Source organism: Epinephelus lanceolatus, chromosome 2 (assembly GCF_041903045.1).
Source record: "Epinephelus lanceolatus isolate andai-2023 chromosome 2, ASM4190304v1, whole genome shotgun sequence".
Classification (NCBI taxonomy): Eukaryota; Metazoa; Chordata; class Actinopteri; order Perciformes; family Serranidae; genus Epinephelus; species Epinephelus lanceolatus.
In genome coordinates, this window is record NC_135735.1 from 49,585,470 (window position 1) to 49,606,296 (window position 20,827).

The window sequence follows — 20,827 nt, forward strand, 5'->3', positions numbered from 1 at the left end:
TGTATATATATATATATATACACATACATACACACACACACACATATATATATATATATATATGTCTATACGAAGTCTTCATGATTTTAAGGGGTATAAGAAAACTTAACGAATATACATAAGTTACATTTTCATATCAATATACATTCATTAAATTTTCTTATACCCCTTAAAATCATGAAGGCCTTGTGACCCCTGTGAAGCATTGGTGACCCTATGGGGGGTGGGACCTCCAGGTTGAGAACCAGTGGTTTGTGCATTGTAGTAATCCTTTGTTTATGGTTGCGCAGTTTGAAAGGCAGCCATGAGCAGTTGAGCAGTATCAGAAATCCTGAAGCCTTAAAGTGAAACAGCATTGGCTCCTCAACTTTGACAGAATAAGTCAGGATTTACTTCAGTCTTGAAAACCTGCTGACAAGCAATCAAACAGAAGCATGTCAATGAATTGCAACAAGACATCCTTATTTTCTTCTTTAACTTCAGCTACATACTTCCTTTCCAATCAATCATAGGCTCTACTTACAATACACCAAAGATACAGCTTTCTAATTGGAATGTACAGTACATCCAGGACCTATTCTATATAGTGCGGAGGTGGGAAAATTAGAGATAAATGAGTTTCTAAGCTAAGATGATAAAAGCCTGCTGGTTGCAGTTGTGGGTGGAAACAGATGGTGTTAATTCCCATAGAGATTGATGACCTCCCCTGCCCTTCAGCCTGACCTTCTGCATATGTTAGCATTGTAAAACCCAGAGTATTGATTAAAAAAGAATGCCTCTGTCATTTATGTAATCCATCAAAGTACTGTAGCCTGTGTTTTATGTAGGCAGTGTTGCTGTATTTGGTGACTTTCAGGTTGAGGTTAGCACATTTTATAAATTGTAACTAGTACCCTCGTCATCACACAGACTGCCTGTACATTGCATCATCATCTTGTGTACATTAAGTCCCATACAGTGTGTGACTCCATGTTGTTTGCTTAAGCTGGTTGTTGGCATTGTGAAAACATGTTTTCATCAGTTCGTTGATAACATCTATTTGATCTTGACGGCTGTTGCTTTGGGAAGCTGTGCCTCTAAGTTCATTCGTCACAGCAGGAGAGTAGAAATCAGTCAATTCATAGGAAAGCCAAAGCAGCCACTTTGTGTGTGTGTGTGTGTGTGTGTGTGTGTGTGTGTGTGTGTGTGAGAGAGAGACAACTGTCTTTTTGACTGGGGCAAGAGACAATTTTTCTTTAGTAGAAAAGAATCCTGTTTCGTATGCATATGGAATATAATGGGGATTTGGTGTGGAGTCATAAGTGATTGATATAGGGTAACAACACAAGATTTTCCAGGGGGCCGCTAAAAAGCTAAAAACGTCCCTGCTGGGTGTCATGTCTACTGAGCAAGATGCAGCTGTCATGGGGAGTTTCCCAAGGACAAAATGTGTTGGACAGATCTCTTTTCAGCCCCATACTCATATAAAGTAATGCTATTGCCAGCTCACTCAGAGTAAATGCAAACGTCAGCTGCTGACTTGTTAATTGTAACATTCCCATTAAAATCAGTCAAATGTTAGCTAACTGGTAATGTTAACATTAATGCTAGTGGGTAAGTGTGTGTGTGTGTGTGTGTAAATTCTAGCCATGAGTTGTGTAGAAATGATACATAGACTGAGCAGGTGAAGCTATGGAAGGTCTGTTTCTTTATTGGTTCCATCTCTCTAATAGACAGGTAGAACACACCTTAAATATGCATGAAAACATTTTAGATGTTGCTTTTGTAAAAAGGTGTGATACAGAACAGCAAGCTAACAAAAAATAAATAAGATCGAAACCATGGTTAACACAACCAACACTGACTTACTCTGACCTCGTCACATATTGATGTTTGGTCATAGACTTTTAACGTCAACATACGACGTGCAAGGTACCCTGGGTGTGTTGGTTGTTGACATTCTGGGACGCCTTGTCAACTTCTGACTGTTACATGCATTGTCTTTTTTAGAAATACTTTTTTTCCCACAGGAAATACACAGTTTGCATAGTCTCTTTCAAAATAAACACACTATGTCGGTACAACACTGCAAATTGATGTTGATTTCCCGTCAACAACAAATGCACATGGTTACCTTTAGGCAACAAAAGCACATGGTTGGGTTTAGGAAAAAAGAACAGGGTTTGGCTTTACAATCTTATGGGAAGCAAACACCAACCTCCCAGGTGAAAGTCGGTGGTTGCTGGACCCATCCACCATCCCTCCTGCCTGCCCTTATTGGACTTATGCCGCCTTAACTTCCATTGTTGTCCCACTGTGTTCCCACCTGACAATGCCAGGCACAGTTAAACAATAATGGCGACCGTCCGTGAATCATGCCGACATGAAAGGACAGCTTTATTCGTCGATGTCTGATGTTGGAAGTCACTGACCAAGCGCTGGATTTCGGCAACTTCAAAGTAAGACCAGATTGACAATAACTGCTAAATATCGGCATGTAAGCATCATCATCGTGAGCATTTACAATCAACCTAGAAAATAGTACCATCCCATGACAACTTTTATGTTGTATACTACCAAATGCATGCCAAATTAGGTCACATTTGAGTCGTCTACCTTACTATTAAAATAACAAAATACGGTATGCCTCGCAAGATGTGCAGTAGATTTGTAGATTTATTTATTTTTTAAATAATCAGTGACAGTACATATTAATAAACACTTACATGTAAATATGCAGGATTATAGCCAGTGGGTAATTTCCATTCTTTGTGCCTAGGCAGGTTGGTGTTAACAATATACAATCAATAAAACAATAATGGTGAAAAGTACAATAAGCAGACTAACAAACAATAAACCATGTTACTCATAACAAACCAGAAATTAAGTGACCATAGGAATTTGGATTATATAAGTGCTAAAGTGCTTGAGTGTTAAAGTGCATTAGTATTGAGATATACAAGAAAAGAATTGCACATTGCCCATTTCAAAGTGCTGATTATATATCTCTCTATTTCACAAGTTTGTAAAGTGCTGATGTAAATTGCACATTGCCCTATTGTACATATTTTGCACACACAGATGTGTGTGTGCAGGTGTTTTTGCACAGGTTAGCATTAGAGTTGGGCGGTATCCAAATTTTGATACCGTTAAACCTTCCCCACATTTTCCCGGGGTATACGGTATTACCATGACTAATTAAAAATCACTTTGAAGGGCTCAAGGGGAGTCGCCAAATTGTCGGCTTGCGCCTATACCGTTCAGAAACAGAATAGCAAACATTACGTAGGCCTAAGAATACTGAAAAATAACAACAAAACATGTACAACATTAGTCTCGCCACCAGACAATCAGAGATCTCCGCCTTCTGATAGTCTGGGGACACTCCTTTCTAAAGTGTGTTTAACACACCAGCGAAAACGGCCAGCAACAAAGCAACGCCTCTTGCATTTTTGAAAAGGACACGCCTTCTCGGAAATGTGTGCTCCTCCTTTTCCCGTCCGCCAGGAAACAAACACACAGAAAGCTTGAAAATGGATGCCGAGAGATTTAACTCCGTTTTATCAAACGTGTGCTCATCCGTGAAGAAAATATTTTTTCCAGCGGATGTCTTAGTTACAACATTATTGAGCTAACTGGAGTAGTTTCATGTCGTATCCGACAACGGGAGGCTTTTAACAGATGATGTCCTGATGTTTGCTTTGTTGTTAGTGTTAGCTGTCCCTGTCAGCTGCAGCCACTGATGCTTTCTAGACATCGTGATTTCCCAAAACTGAATAAATACCACACAAAGCAACACAAAACTGCTTTGCTAGGTCAATCATGTTGTAACTAAGATATCCGCTGGAAAAGCTATTTTTTTCACGGACCATTTAATGAGTTATTACCTATTACAGACACTGCTAACGGCTAACAGGGCTAACAGCTAATGGTTAGCCCAGCTAAACGTGCACACAGAAATAGTAATGTTTGTTCAATCATTGTGTTTATAGACTTTACAAACATCAGATTAGTCCAAACGGTGATACAGTGATGTGAAAAATGTGATATATAGGCTATATATGTGTAGCTAAAAGCTCTGCTGGTTTTCTACCCGGAAGTATTTGTAAACAACAAGGCGATTCCCTCTATAGTCCGGCCAGATGGATGAGTCATGGCCTTGTAAAAGATTATGTTTGTTTCTTTTAGTTGGCGAGAATGTGTCGCCGCAAACGCGACAAACACCCACTAACTTTGACGGCGTTTTCTGTGAGCACAGCTGAGCCATTTTGTACCGCTACACGTGTTTCTAGTGGGACTATGTTTACAAGCACAAGAGTTCAGCAAGCCACCGAAGGACCGCCCTGCAGATTTACTATTGGTTCTGCAACATAGGGAGTTTTTTTAAACTCTGAAATTGTATCCGCCCATCTAAACACAAAATCAGGGAGAAAGTCATCAGTCTTTAGTTAAGCAAAGCGTCTAAAGACTGACTTGTGAGTCTAGTACAACATTAACAACTTTTATATTTAAAAAAGTGCAAATGCAGCAGTCAACCAAACAGAATGAAATAACAACAAATTGTCTGTGGGCTACAGTCCACTTCTAATAGAGTAACAATAAATAACAAAGGCAGTAACGATAATGTGTGCTCCTCAGGCCGCCACGTGTACTGTTCGATGGTTTATTTTTAGAACCTATCAACATAAATCAAATAAATTAAAAGCACAACTCTACAGCATCCAGTTCTAGGGCTTATCAGATAAGAAAAACAGTACAATAAATAACAAGGCATAACCTAAAATGGGCATATATAATCCTATCCTGAGAAGCAATGGGAAATACTGTCCATTGGTTTATTTTTTAGAGTCTACCTTTAGTTTGAAAAGTTCATCCTCTCCAAGTACCAACTTTTTTGTCCGTCAGAACAGACACTTTGATTGTATGTCATTGAAAATGACATACAATCAAACTATAATGATAACTATAGCAGCATCATATGCTCCAAAACTATTCAAGGTTTTTCGCCAGAAAAACCAGCATGTTTACTTTTTCCAGCTGGAGCAGGGCACATAGTGGATTGACAACTTTGCCTGCAGTGCTGAATAGGCGCTCTGATGGAGAGCTTGTGGCACAAACGCACAGGTACTTTTGGGCAACCCTCGACATCAGTGGAAAACACCTGGCTCCATCACATTTCCACCTGAGAAGGGGGTCTTCGTCTCCCCGAATAACAAGCTTGCGACAACGGGAAGTTATCTCTGCTCCTGTTCGCTCCTGTATGGTACGGACCTGCCACCGCATCGGCTTTTCTTTGAAGGAGACTGCCCACAGTCATCTTTTTTTGGGTGGTTCAGGTTGCACTTCTCCCTCCTTCACTCTGATGGCCACTGGACCTGCTGCTGCTGCTGCTGCTTGCAGAAGTTGTGAAGTTGTGCTTTTTTTTGATACCAACTCACTTGATGTGCAGCTTGCCATCGTTTCTTCTCTTTCTCACATCGAGCTGTCACGTGACGACATCACATCCAAAAACTTTATCAAATGTCATCTCCCGACAACAGTTAAGGGCAGTTATAAGAGAAACATTATAGCCTACTATTAGTTTTAAATTGTAATAGTATTAAATTGAAACTCAACCACACATACATAGGTGCTGGACAAACACTCATTATTTAGGCATTAAATAAATTATATTTAATATTATATCTGGCCCCTATAGGCCTATATGCGTGGCACATTTTTTTAATGACGGTAATGAAACTGATACTGTTGCTATTTTTAGATATCGTGGGATACCTTATTACTGTATGGGGACCCATCATGCCCATTGTGTTCAGGTACCGCAACGTTAAAGCATATTTTGTCAGGCTGTAAAGTTCGCTTGTCACAAGGCCAATATACATGGCGACATAACCAGGTGTTGAATGTTTAGCTGCAGGCATCGAAGGGAAACGAAGACAGGTAAATTCAGATGGTGTGAAGAATAAGAGTTTAGCAATTCAGTTTGTCCATGAGGGGGAGAAATACAGAAGGGATAAGTTAGTAAGGAGGCAAGGGTGTGGCAGGCTAGAAGGTGCTTGTGATTGGGAAATGCAAGTAGATTTAGGGGGAAAGCGTGTTGTGCCCCAGGAAATAGTTTGTACCAAGCAGAGGCCTGACATAGTGTTGTGGTCAGTGAGTCAGTGGATAGTTTATTTCATTGAGCTGACAGTTCCTTGGGAAGACTCAGTGGAAGAAGCCTATGAAAGAAAAAAGCTTAGATATGCAGACTTAGGAGCAGAAGCTGAGCAGCGAGGATGGAAGACTAGGATTTGTCCAGTGGAAGTGGGGTGTAGGGGATTCATAGCAAGATCAACTGTCTCACTCCTGGGAGAACTCGGAGTGCGGGGACAGAATTTGAGGAAGACAGTGAGGGAAATGTCAGATGAAGCAATTAAATGCAGCCAGTTTATCTATTACAGAAGAAATAATGTCAGCTGGGGGCCAGCAGGGGGAACTACTAAGCAGGGCACATAACTCCTTGAGATCAGGTGGAGAGATCCACTTCCTGTCAGGAGAAATCCAGGAAGAGGAAGTATTTAAGTGTGGGAGTGGCCTATTGGAATCCATTTTGTTTGAGGCCATGCGGCAAGGTGAGTGTGCTTGCTGATCCTGTAAGTCCAGTTAGCTCCTTTAACTTTAGCTTATATTGTAGTTATGCTATGTAGTGTGTGAAATAGAGTATGGTGAATGTGACAGGAAAGCTAGTATCAGCATTGCTTCTGCCTGGAGCTCGCATGTATGGAGCCTGGGTTTGGTTGAAGATGGCAGTGCTGTTTGGGCTGAGAAAGCCATGTGTAAGTAAGAAGGAAATCCAGGAAGAGGAAGGTTATTTAAGTGTGGGAGTGGCCTATTTGAATCCATTTTGTTTGAGACCATGCTGCAAAGTGAGTGTGTTTGCTGATCCTGTGAGTTCATTTATCTCCTTTAACTTTAGCTTACATTGTAGTTATGCTATGTAGCGTGTGAAATAGAGTATGGTGAATGTGCTAGTAAAGGTAGTATCAGCATTGCTTCTGCCTGGAGCTCGCATAAACGGAGCCTGGGCTTGGTTGAAGTTGGCAGTGCTGTTTGGGCTGAGATCACTGTCCAGCCTCCTGGAGGTGTCATTGTTGTGAGGGCTCGTCCTGGGGAGGTAGACTGTACAGCCTAACCCGGCGGGGGAGTGTGATAGCCTAACAAGGCTTCCTTCCCTGGGTCTACCTCCTCTGTGGTAGTATAGGTAAGGTAAAGGAGGTTGTTCGGTTAGTGTGGGGAGCAGTGAGACCTGGCATTAGGGGAGTGTCTCTGGGACGCCAGAGATCACTGTCTAGCCTCCTGGAGGTGTCGTGGGACTAACTAGACGAAACACCGGTGAAAGGAGGTTCCCACCCGATGACCCCAAAGACATGCTAGTTATCACTGCTCACAGGTCTGTATAGTTAAGCCTTGCCATAATAGCTTATCGTAGGGCTTAGGAGGATTATTCACTGAGCGCTGATCCCTTTTTTTTTTTTTTATTATTATTAGAGCACAAACTTCTTGTGTTTATTTGAATTGAATAAATCTAAATTCCACAACTGTGATACGTGATACGTGTGAGTGATGAACTGTAATTGCAGCTGTGGCATTGTTGTCCAAGACAAATTTCCCTCTGGGGACAGTAAAGTCTATCCTTATCCTTATCCTTAACTGTATTCTAGATTGCAGCAAAGTAGTAACTGAATACGATTTCTGCAAGATTTTGTAGACTTTACCTGCTAACTTATTATCTGTTTCTGAATAAAACATCAGTGATTCTAAATTGCTTTTCTGTCCAGATGAATGTAAATCAAAGGTTTGGAATACACTTCTGGGCCCGTATTCACAAGGAATCCTAAGACTAAAAGTAGCTCTTAGTGACGTCATTCTAAGAAAAATCTTAGAATTCCTCGAATTTTAAGATTTTTCTTTGAATTTTCCCTTGGTAAGATAAAAGTTATTCACAAAGCATCTTAGGCCTTAAGAGAGCTCCTAAGGTGAAAAACTGTTAAGAGGAGGGCGGAGGACTTTTAAGACACTCTTAGGCTTCTTAAACAGAGAAGATGGCGGAAGGACAGAGGAGAGATATTCTCCGTATATTTGAACAACAGTGATTTAATAAGACGCTACCGGCTTGATAGTGCAGGGAAAATGTTTGTGGTTGACCTCATCAGAGATGAGCTTACTTTTCCCACCCAGCATAGTAACGCAATAATGCCCGCTTTGGATTGCAGCACGTAGCAGCGCTTCTCACACTCATCGCTTGTGCGTAAAAGGAGAGGGAACGACGCATTGATTTGTCGGGCAATGCGCTCCCAAGTCTGTCTCTTCCCTTGTGCCGTGATCCCGGGACCGAATTTCCCTCTTAAAACTCCTTTGTTCTCCTCCACGAGCTGTGCCAAAACAGCAGGCACTGCTCTTCTGTCCAGTTCGGCTTTCTCGTTCTTTTTTTCTCCATTTCATTCGTTGTTTTGGTCATTCTGCCAAATCAAACCGCTTTTTACAAGGAGGCCAGCAATCACAGTAATTGCTGGCAGCTGAGTCTGCTTCCACCATTAATATCAAATAGATTAAGTAGTAAAATTACCAGCATGGCAAGTAAACATAATCGGAAATATAATAATCGGCATGTGAATGAGGTACGTTCAAACATGTTGAAGCTGTGTAACAATTAATTTAATTTTGCTGAGTTTCATCATCATGGCATAAAATTATTTTCACAATTACGCATTTTTTAATACAGTCTAAGTTCTATGATCGGTTGATTTCACTGTCCATTCATTACTAGGAGCACATTTGTTTTTCTTTTTTCCTCTTTGTAACAACCAATCACAGCTTTTAGAGGACTGCGTCATACCTAGCAATGGGGTCAACCACACCTCCTCACTAAGATAAAAGTTTCTGTCCCCTCCTTGCTCAGAGTTGCTCTCAGAAACTTCCTGAATCACTCTTAAGCTAAGATCAGTTTTGTAGATAGGAGGCAAACCACTTAGGAGCTCTCTGAGAGGACTCTGAGAATCTTTGTGAATACGGGCCCTGAGTTTTAAATACTTAGAAAATTCTTTATTAGACAGGCTATACTTTTTTTGCAGATCTGTCCAAGAGATCCATTTGTTTCTATTCATTAAATCATCAACAACTACTTTACCTCTGTCCCTCCGTGTAGACCAGCTTAATGGTGAATTTTGATTGTTTCACAAACAAGTGCTTTTTGGAATTGCTATTGACTCACCCAGTATACTCTTCATTTTTTTCCATGTTGTTGTTCTTTATTATATAATAATGAGCTTAATGAGCTCATTATTCTTCTATTTGAAAATATATATGAAAAAAGGTTTGGAGAGTAAACCTGTGCATTTTCAAGATGCTCAGCATAATCCTTGCTGAAAATTCACTGTACGTAAAAATAATTAATGTTTTTTGCAAACCTGACACGTTTGCAAGTTCCTTGCAATCCATTCACTTTTGGACCACAGCCCACCAGTTGGGAGCCATGGTCTGTGGTACATTCATTATCTATTATGTGTGTTATATGTTTACAGAATCACAAGCTCATGGATCAGTCAATCAATTTTATTTATAAAGCCCAATATCACAAATCACAATTTGCCTCAGAGGGCTTTAAAGCATACAGACATGTTGGATGTATGTATGTTGATAATGATAAAGACGCACACAAACAGATGTGTATGTAGTGTGATAGGGGCGTGGACATGTGGTATTTTGATGACTGGTCTTACCCCTCAGACACACACACACATACACATACACACCAATGTAACTCAAGCATTGACACAGCATGTTTTGTCTGTTGTCTTTGTGCACTCACTAATGACCAAACCCTTGTAGTTAAGAGCAGTTTGATGTCAACCATGAAAAGAAGACTGAAGATCTTATTTCACTGAGTTGAAATTGAGCACATTTTAAAGAGAAAAAGTCTCCCATAAATACTTTAAAGTCCAAACAGTAGAGGAGGAAAGGAGTGACAAAAGAGAAGCAAAGAGACAGAGAATCTGTAGGAGACAGGTGTGAGCAGAACGAGGTCAAATACATCTCTCTACAGATGGCTGGTGTTTGCCTGCTTCTGCACACACAGATAAAAACACACTTATATAAAGTCAACTGTAACACTCACATTGTGCCCTTACGCTGGAATCTAAATCTACACTGACATTTCAAATTAAAAATAAAGTCAGATTGAGTGTTCACTAACCCCACCCCTACTATTTTATGCCCCCAAAATTTTCATTCTGGCAGGCACAAATCTGACAGTGATAACATTTTGTTCTCATTAAAAAAAAAAGTTATTAAGTTATTACTTTAATTCAGTTCAATTCAATCTTATTTTTGAACCCAATATCACAATCACAATTTACGACATCCATCTGTCCTTAGGACCCTCACAGCGAATAAGCAAAACTCCCCCAAAAAAACCCTTCTACAGGGAAAAAACAGTAGAAACCTCAGGAAGAGAAACTAAGGAAGGATCCCTCTTCCAGGATGGACAGACGTGCAATAGATGTCGTACAGAACAGATCAACATAATAAAATTACAGTAATCCATATGACATATATTCTGACATATGCTCTGGTCATTCAAAATTTAACTGACAAAAAAATAAGATACAAATAAAAAAAAAAGAGATTATTAATAATTAGAGCAGCAGTGTTCCTCAAGGGAACTGGTTCTTTTTGCGGTCAAAGCTTCTGTCATGTCAGTAGACACAGACTCCTCTCTGCTGCCTGTTGAACTGTATGTGGGATTCCAGCTGAAGAAAGGAGGCCTTGTGTAATGCTGCCACTATCTTTAGAGCTGGGCCAGACAGCTCAGGACTGAGATGGCAAAGGAGGACAGGGGCTGGCCTGCTGGCTGGCTACTTAACTCATAGAGTGGCTTATGGATTCGATAGGTAGATGGCTTGATGGCTTGCTTTGTGACTAGATCATTGGCTTGTTGTTTGGTTTGTTGGCTCATTGGCTGGTAATGTGACTTGATAGCTTAGTAGGGTTTTTTCATTGGCACTTTTGGCCATGCCAAGTCAAACCACTGTATATTGATTTGCATTGCCATTACCAGTTTAAAAGTGCCAAGTTGTGCCAAGTCGTGCCGAGTTGCGCCAAGGTAGACCATTGTGGAAGTGGGTGAGCGTGCATGACTGCCTCCAAGCGGGTTCTGGTGATGTCATCATTCAGGGATGATTCAGCATCATTATTCATTAACAATTCAGATCCTCGTCTTGATCCATTTGGTCATTCCAACTCTGATTTTCAAGCAATAAGTGGTAGATACCAAGCAAAATTGACACAAGCTAAATAGGACACTGCTCTTTAATCTCAGCTACTCAAGACAAGTGTGTCATCAATTAGAGACACTCCTTTAAGCAGGTGGCCCTGTTGTATGGAGATGCAAATCCCTGCCATGCTGGGCTGCTGCGCCGAGTCAAACTAAGTCAAGCCAGGCCAGCACGTGTATGGAAAATGGCAATCGATGTTTTCTTGGCTAGTTGACTGGTTCATAAACTGGCCGATTGGCCTCCTGATCTACTGGCTTGGAAGGCTGGTTGGGTAACTGGTCAGTACGTCGTCTGGCCGATGGCAGTCTGAGCCCTTTGTGACACTGCTGGCAAGCAGCCTGACCTGCAGTGTCATGCTAAGAATGAGGTCGGCAAGGCTCAGCCACTCAAGTGAGCATGAGCTGTGACATCACAGCTCCAGCATTCTGAAAGAATGCTTTCTCTGTCTGTCATCAGAACTGAATCAGGGGCCTGCTTCAGTGATCCAATGACTGGATCTCAAGAGTTGACACATACTCAGCCAGCCCTCATTATTTTGGAAGGCTTACAGTTGTGCCTACTTTTTTGTTGTTTTTTACGTCCAGGGCAGAACAGCTTACCACTTCCTGAACTCTGCTGTAATTGTGTTTATGATAAACCAGAGACTGCTGTTTATTTGTTGGTGCTCACATTAGAATGAGGTTCAGTTGTTTCTATTATTTCTCTTCTTTCGGAACAGAAAAATACTCTCTCTAAAAAATACTTTTGCTTATATAGAGCCAGACACTACACAGAACCATACCTCATCCAGCATCCCGAGCCTGCATCTACTGTAAAAAAGCTCCACATTATAATCAGGTGAAATTACATGTTCATTTAAGTCAAGTCAGGTCAGATTTATTTATAGAGCACATTTCGATCAAACGATCAAATAAAAACAATCCAATTAATAAGAGCATACAATATTTTGACAACATCATAACACAAAAAGCACTGCACAAACAACAAGATAAAACTCAGAAAATACATTAAGCGTTAAACAGTGTTGTCAGGTATGTCATCCTAATGATAGTTAGAAGGCCATAGAAAAGAGATGCGTCTTGAGATGAGCCTTGAATTTATCAATAGAGGAGGAAGATCTAGCTGTAAGCGGGAGACTATTCCACAGTTTAGGACCAACAACAGAAAAAATGCTGGATCACCTCTACTATTTAACTGGGTATGTGGAATGGATGGCAGTAACTAAATCTGAGGGGTCGGGAGGTGGAATAGGGGATTAGCAGTCCAGAGATGTAAACAGGGGCATTTCCATGCAGTGCTTTAACACTTTCCCCATCAGAGTATTATTTTTAAGTTGCCAGCCACAGCCAGCATTGTTCATCATATTCACTAATCTTTCAAGACCCACAGAATAATTTGTTCTATGAATATGTAAACAGTACATACATGAAACTAAAAAAGTGACCTCCTGTCCTGTTTTTAGACATAAAAAAACATTTTATTCTATCGTAATCCATTTTTTTTAATCAACTATTGAATTTGTGCATATTAAAAAACAACAACCAAAAAAAAAAAAACATTTTGGACAAAAAGCTGAGAAAAATGCATCACTGTCAAAGAATGTCATTTTCAAGTATGAAATCAATTTCACATTTACATTTTTTTCCCCCCAAACTCATTACATTTGTTTGAACTGTATAAATAAAGGTACAATAATTAATTATTATTAGTAATATCATTATTATTATTATTATTAATAATAATAATAAAAATAGTATTATCTTTGAGGTGTAGCGGAACATGTTGCCACATTCGGTGATCGATCAGTGATTTGTTTTCTCCTTCTCCTCTGTGGTCGTTTTGTCCATGTTTTACTGCCACCGTCATGGAGATCCTGTTTCGTCCCACCAAACTTGTTTGCTTCTTCATCCAAATCGGATTCAGAATGTTGATCAAAACAGGAACAGGAATTGTCAGAGTCCAATGACATCTCCATAGTTTGCACAACCGTAAACTTTTCATGCAGTGTACAAGCTGCTATATCTTCTGGTTTCCAGCTGATCTTCTTCATTTTTTATTTGGTCACGGTGGTGCTCTTCTGTTTCACAAGATGTGTAACAGAGCCCCCTATCTTATAACAGTGAAAACACAGATTGCCAGCATATCTCCTCAATGGCAGGGAAGCGTTGTGTCATAAATGACGGAAAATCACGTCAATGGCTTGGAAGTTGTGTTAAAACAAAGAAGAGAATTTTAAAATCAGTTCTGTATTTTACTGGTAACCAGTGAAAATAGACCAGCACTGGGGTGATGTGGTCTCTCTTCCTTCCCATCCAGGGTAGGGCTGACAAACTGATTCCCACATAGAAGGATTTGCAATAGTCTAAGTGATAGGTAATAAAAGCATTGGCTAAAATACCAAAATCTTTGACAGGCAGGAAGGGTTTTAATTTTGCAAGTGACCTGAGATGGTAAAAGCCACTGTTAATGACAGAGTTGATTTGTTTATCAAATTTTAAACCAGAATCAAAGAATGCAATGAGATTTTTTCACGTGATTTTATGTTTAATAACAGAAACCCAAGGGCATTAATTGTGGAAGCAGACTTGACAGCTGGGCCAAAGATTAAAACCTCTATTTTATCCTGGTTAAGTTGAAGACAGCTTTTCCAGGATTATACATCCTCAGTGCAATTTAAGAGGACGCTGACACTGCATGGATTGCAAGGTTTGAGCAGGAGATATAGCTGAGTGTTGTCAGCAAAAAATAGTAAGAAATTTTATATTTTCTAAAAAGAGACCCCAAGGAAAGCATATACGAGGAAAATAAAATGGGACCTAATATGGAGCCTTGTGGTATGCCACAGGAGATGTGTGCAGAGGAAGGAGAGACATTGTTCAGTGAAACAGAGGCAGATCGGTTTTGTAGATAGGAGGCAAACCACTTTAGGGCCAGTCTCTGGATGCCATTTTGAACAACTACAGACTACTGCCATCTGCCGGTGTGAAGAGTAATTTCCTCTCATGCAGGCATGGAACGTACGTGCTGGTTAGGGTTGGGTACCGAAACTCGGTACTTTTTGTACTTGGTACCGATTCACGTCGGTACTACTGAGTGCCGATTCACTTAAAATGAAATGGTGCCAAATTTCGGTACCTGAGGTGGAGGCGGAGCGAGAGCGCATGACTCGCACCTCAGACTCAGCAACAATGGCAACAAAAATAACGTGCAGACAAAAGTTAACGTCCAGCACTGTTCCTAAATGTTCTCAATAAAATGTTGAAACTGAGAAGTTTAGACTATGGGCCCAAACGACGCATAGTGTGTCCAAATTCACACCCGTTCTTCTCTGTGGATTTTCTCCGCGACCGCGCGTCATATTGAGAAGCCACACATATCAGCGGACACAGCAGAATTGTAGCTTTCCGACAAGGCCAAGCACTTGTCAGTAATCCAATGTTTTCACAGCGAAAAAAATTGATAAAATTACAATAAAATTATGTATAACAGAGCTTTCATACAGCTTTGCACACACATTACTCTTGGATGGATTACTCGCGAACGCAGGCTCTCACAGAAATGCCACGCATTATCACATGAAAGCGCAGGACCACACACATCATTGTGCTGTCATCCCATCACGCTATAAATACAGATCGATTGTCTACAAAATAAAAACCTGACGAATTTCTTTACAATCCATGATACAGATCTTGTTATCAGTCACTTCACATAGTGAAGAATATCGTATCTTACCACATCTTAGGCTTGCGTGAGTTTCTCCCTGTCTATCCACATTTGTAGTCCAGCTTTTTGTATGACAAAACAATGACAAGACCAGCCACTTCACCTTTGCGCACCCAGACAACTGCAGCCTAATGCATGCTGACAGGGCCGTAGTCACCATATACACTGAGGGAGACACGTGCCCCCCCACCAATGCCCAAAATGTCTCCCCAGTATATAACTGAAACTGAAAAACAAATATTATCTTGGAGGACATCATTGCACTTGGTTGACTATTTTTCTATTATCTTAGATGTAAATATTGCATGTTTCTTTCAGATAAAACACATTTTTGACTTGTGAATGAGTCAATGGAATTTCTTGCGATAATGAAAAAATACTGGCAAACATGTCCGCCTGGCACAAACCACATGTTTTGGACAGCTGTGAAGTGACAGAATGTCCCAGCATCATGGTTCTTATATTGCCAGATTCCAGAGAGTCTCCCCTCTTCAGATATGGCAGAATATGTCATTTTCCAACTTGCTATGGTGAGATACATGTAAAAATGTAAGAATTTAGGCACACAGATTTGTTTTTTTCATTGATATAAAATTAATATAAAATACAGGCACATAGAAAAACATGAAATGATGGCAAATCTGGTTAGCCCAGATTGTCCTGAAAAAAACAAGATATAGCATGTGTATGTAGCCTTTATAATGACTGTGATATGAGCTTAAAAGTAAAGGCAGTAAAAATACCCCAAAAAGGCCTAGGGCCCATAGGGTTAAAAAGTACCGAAATAAGGTACCGTTTGGTACCGGTACCGAATTCCAGATACCGGTACCGGTACTGTATTGGTTCAATTATGAACGGTACCCAACCCTAGTGCTGGTTGGCCGTCGGTTGAAGTCTTTGCGGTGTGTTCATGTGCAATTTTTTGGTCAAGACACAGGCGACACGTTTCCATAGTTGTTTTCCTGCGGCAAGGGACATTTTGTGAGATTTCAGAAAGACACATCTGCTTAACGAGGCAAAAACAAACAGACTGGATCAAGTGAAAGGTAAAGAGACAACCACTTTTAATGGACATGCGGTGACAATTTCGGTTGTCCCATGTGCTTCCATTGCAGCCCGTCCCGTGGCTGCAGGCCGCTGCCTGCTCCCTCAATACCAATTTCAAAAATTGTTCACATCAGTCTCATTGACCAATTTACGCAGGGAAACAGGGTCCAGGTTTAAAAATGGTGAAGTTATCCTTTTAAGCTGTTAGCTACAGTGTGGTAGTAATCATATTAATATTTACAGCACCTCACATGGATTATTTCCAACCTTGCTCTGTGCCATATATGAGGCGTGACTACTCCAGGGGTAGATTTAAAGCAGAGACACAGCAAGCACATGAATCAAATGACACAAAATATTTGCAGCTTGGCTTCATACGGCTTTCAGCACGTAAATATCTTTTTTTATTTGGGACTGTTACAACCCAGCTTGTAGGGGAAAGGGAAGCAACACAAAAACCCAGATGTTAAAAGGTAAAGCATTTTTCATGTAACTTAAATTAAGGAAAAATGGTTAACAATAAAATGAGAACAAACCAAGGAAGAGGGCCGGTGGGTGTTGTTAACTCAAAAACCAAATATAACAAAAAGAGGACTCACTCAGAGCTTGACCTATGATCTAACTAATCAAAAATAAAAGGAAAACAAATTCTAACTATCTAATTTGGCTTATATAAACAAACAACAACAAAACAGCACCCCTGCACCTAGTGTCTCTATACAAATAATTATCTAAGTGTGGATGAGAAAAGTCTGGAATTGGTCAAAATGGCAACAATATCTAACAACCTGGCCACACTTCAGAGGTTTCACAAGATTTACAAAAGTTTATAACAAGCTACGAATGCTACTAGTTGGCTTTCTGTCACAACACACAGTTCTCAGTCAAAGAGGCGAGCTGCCACCAACAGTCAGCCGCCCAGACTGACAGGCTGGCAGGGCACTTATAGATGATGGGCCTTGATTGGCCCACTGCACTTGTGCCGCACCAATCAGGGACCCAGGTGAGCTGTGGGCTGGGCGGTCAAAAACAGCAGAGGACGCACCAATCAAGACAGAGGGGTGGAGCTCCTGAGTCCAGTGGAGGTTCAGGCAGCTCGGCAGACAGAGGGAAGTTAGTCTCACACACACACATACACATAATGAAGGTGGAAAGAGCGGCGGCCGTAACAGGGACATTAAAAAAGGCAAGTTATTTTCATATAACTGAAATGTTATAAAGGAGGCTTTGTGTTGGTCCCAACTAGTCTGTCATTCAGCAGGATCTCAGAAACAACTGTGTGGAGCACACGAGTATGACATGTCACCAAATCCAAGCGGCAAAAGGGATGGAAGAGACCTCCATGACTTTTTGCTTGATCTCACCAATGCCTTCGGTTCAGCTACTTCAGAGTGCCAGATACCATCACTGCCCTTGTCAAGGCCTACTTCCAGGACATGCAGCTATGCTTAACAACAGCAGATTACACAGCTTGGCAACGCCTGGAAGTGGGCATCATGGCAGGATGCACCATCTCCCCGCTAGCCTTCACCATGGCCATGGAGGTCATCATCCGTGCATCTCGGTGGGTGGTTGGAGGAGTGCAACTACAACCAGGCCTGCGACTCCCTCCCATCAGGGCATACATGGATGATATGACCACTCTCACTCCAACCCTTCCATGCACAAGGCTGCTGCTAAGGAAATTACAGGAGAACGTCGAATGGGCCCGGATGAAGCTCAAGCCAAGCAAGTCCAGGAGCTTGTCAGTTGTCAGAGGGAAGCTGTCAGACCAACACTTCTACATTGGTGATGAGCCCATTCCAACTGTGGCAGAGAAATCAATCAAGAGCCTTGGACGTTGGTACAATGCAACCCTGAGGGATAAAGACCAAGTGAAGCAGCTCAGGCAGGACACAACCAGCGACGTTGAGAGTATAGACAAGACCATGCTCCCTGGCAGGTTGAAGCTATGGTGCCTTCAGTTTGGTCTCCTACCTCGAATGATGTGGCCTTTGACCATCTAGGAGGCGCCAATCTCAAAGGTTGACAAGCTTGAGAGGTTGGTCAGCTCATTCGCCAGGAAATGGCTAGGCCTTCCCAGGTGCCTCAGCAACATCGGGCTCTACAGAAAATGGATCTTGGACCTTCCCCTGTCCAGTCTTACAGAGGAGTACAAGACCACCAAAATAAGATTGGAGATGATGCTGACAGAGTCCCGTGACCCATGTCTAGCTTAAACTGCTCCCACCCTGGCAATTGGGAGGAAGTGGACGCCAGCTGCAGCTACACATAAGGCCAAATCAGCCCTCAAGCACCGGGACATCGTGGGCCATGTGCAAAAAGGGAGAGGAGGCCTTGGTCTTGGGGAAAGCCAACCATCCTGGTACAAGGCAACTCCAGCTCAGTGGCGAGGTCTCGTGGTCGAGGATGTGCGCCGGCAAGAGCAGGCTGCAAGGTGCGCAAGGGCTGTCTCACAAGGAAAGCAAGGACAGCGGATGTGTTGGGAAGATGTTGAGAAGCGAAAGATCTCTTGGAAGGAGTTATGGGACATGGAAGCATTTCGATCCAGCTTCATCATACGTGCCACATACGATGTCCTACCATCTCCTCAGAATCTTAGCCAATGTTATGGTGAAGACCCTACATGCCCCCTCTGTCCATCTCCAGCTAACCTGAAGCACATCTTGGTTGGCTGCAAGACAAGCCCGACACAAGGCCGATACACCTGGCGGCACAATCAGGTGCTTAAGTGCCTGGCAGCTACGCTGGAGAGCAGACGGAGGGTTGTCAATGCCCTTCCTCCGCGGTCCTCCCACCCTTCCTCCTCAAGACAGTTTGTCCGCGAAGGTGAGAAGCTACCCAGGACCCACACACCAACATCAGAGGCTGGGCAGCTGGGTGCAGCAAGAGACTGGAGGCTCCTCGCTGACCTTGAGCAGAGACTCTGCTTCCCAACGGAAATTGCCACAACCAACCTCAGACCTGACCTTGTGCTCTGGTCCATTTCAATACGAAGCGTGTACATCATTGAGCTCACAGTGCCCTGGAAGGATGCTGTGGGTGAGGCCTATGAGCGCAAGAGGCTTAAGTACGCTGAGCTGGCAGCTGATGCAGAACAATGGGGTTGGAAACCCGCAGTTCTCCCAGTTGAAGTTGGTTGCAGAGGTTTTCGTTGGCCAGTCAACAACAAGGCTCCTCAAGGACATGGGAATCCGAGGCCAGGCACAATGTCAAGCCATCAAAGCCCTGTCCGGAGCAGCTGAAAGGGCCAGTCAGTGGCTCTGGATCAGGAGGAGAGACAACACCTGGGCTTCAAAATAACAGCATGCTGTCATTGGGGGAATGAGAGGTGGAAGGGGCTAAAGTGGAGGGGGGGCACACCTGGGATGCCAGATGATGCTGCTGGGCCCTCTGGAGGTGTCGTGGGCCTCATCAACGAATCACCAAAGAAGGAGGGTGCCCACCTGACGACCCCGGTGAAATCGTTAGCTCCTTCAACCACCCAACCCCTAAATGTCACCATCTGTCTCACAACAGTGTCTCGAGGTATATGCAAGGATTGTAACACCTAGTCCTGAACTTGGTATGTGGTCAGGCGCAAGCTCAGCTCAAGGAGAAGGACGCCCCTGCCATGCAGAGTCCCCAGCACTCTGGATCTTAACATCACATCCTGTGTATTTAAAACTTCATTCAGCAGGATCTCAGAAACAACTGATAAGATTTTGAGAATATTTAGAATGCAGACAAGTCTCTGGGCAAGGAACACTTGATTTAATGTTGGTGTTAATGCGGACAATTACAGAATTACAGGTTGTTGTTTTTTACTCATAGCTATGACAGTAGAAATATCCTCACTCCAACAGAAGCTTCCACTGTAGTGTTTTTATGCCAATAGCCTTAGACGGTGGCATTATGTTTTGGGGTTGTCCATCTGTCCGTCCACCTCATTCGTGTGAACACGATATCTCAAGAACACTTCAAGGACATTTCTTCAAATATGACACAAATATTCATGTTCACAAATGTTGGACTGAAGAATAATTGATCAGAATTTGATGGTTGAAGGTCAAAGGTCAAGGTCAGTGTAACCACACAAAATATGTTGTAACTCAATAATTCCTATGTTAATTAATGACAAGATTTTACATGTGTCTAAAAGACATGATAATGAAGTGATGACATTTTATATCAAAAAGGTAAAAGGTCAGCATCACGTCACGTGACATCATAATGATCTGCATAAAACACTTCTGGCCATTATTCAGTGTCATATTTTAGGAACAGAAGAGGAGACTTTTGGTCAAGTAATGAGTGGTAGAAGTTAAGAAATGTGCCACATATCCTGGTTTAAGCCAGGTACTTACACCATTTTCACCCACTCTGGAAGACAGCGCATTGCTCTGTGCAGATAGAGCGCTCAGAGCCCGAGTCGGGGAAAGGTGGGAGGGATGGGGTGGATCAAACCATTTTTGAGGCGGGGGGGGGGGGGGGGGGATGCTGTATTTTTATTGTTAAAATATTACGTTGCAACCAAGTATTGTATGGTTTTGACACTTGTCTAGCTTGTTAAAAAGGGACATTCAGTAAAAAAAAAATTTTTTTTTAAAAAATCTCTCAAATTTAGGGGTGCTTCAACACATAGGCTAGAAACGCCTATGAAGCCCAGTATCACAAATCACAATTTGCCTCACAGGGCTTTACAGCATACGACATCCCTCTGTCCTTAGGACCCTCGCAGCAAATAAGGAAAAACTCCCCCCAAAAAAACCTTTAACAGGGAA

General features: G+C 42.0%; 1 protein-coding gene across 3 annotated transcripts in view; it reads left to right on the forward strand.

Annotated features, from left to right (window-relative positions):
• The window catches only part of efl1 (elongation factor like GTPase 1), a 289,931-nt gene that overhangs the window by 207,123 nt on the left and 61,981 nt on the right, over positions 1-20,827 (forward strand). The window lies entirely within an intron of this gene.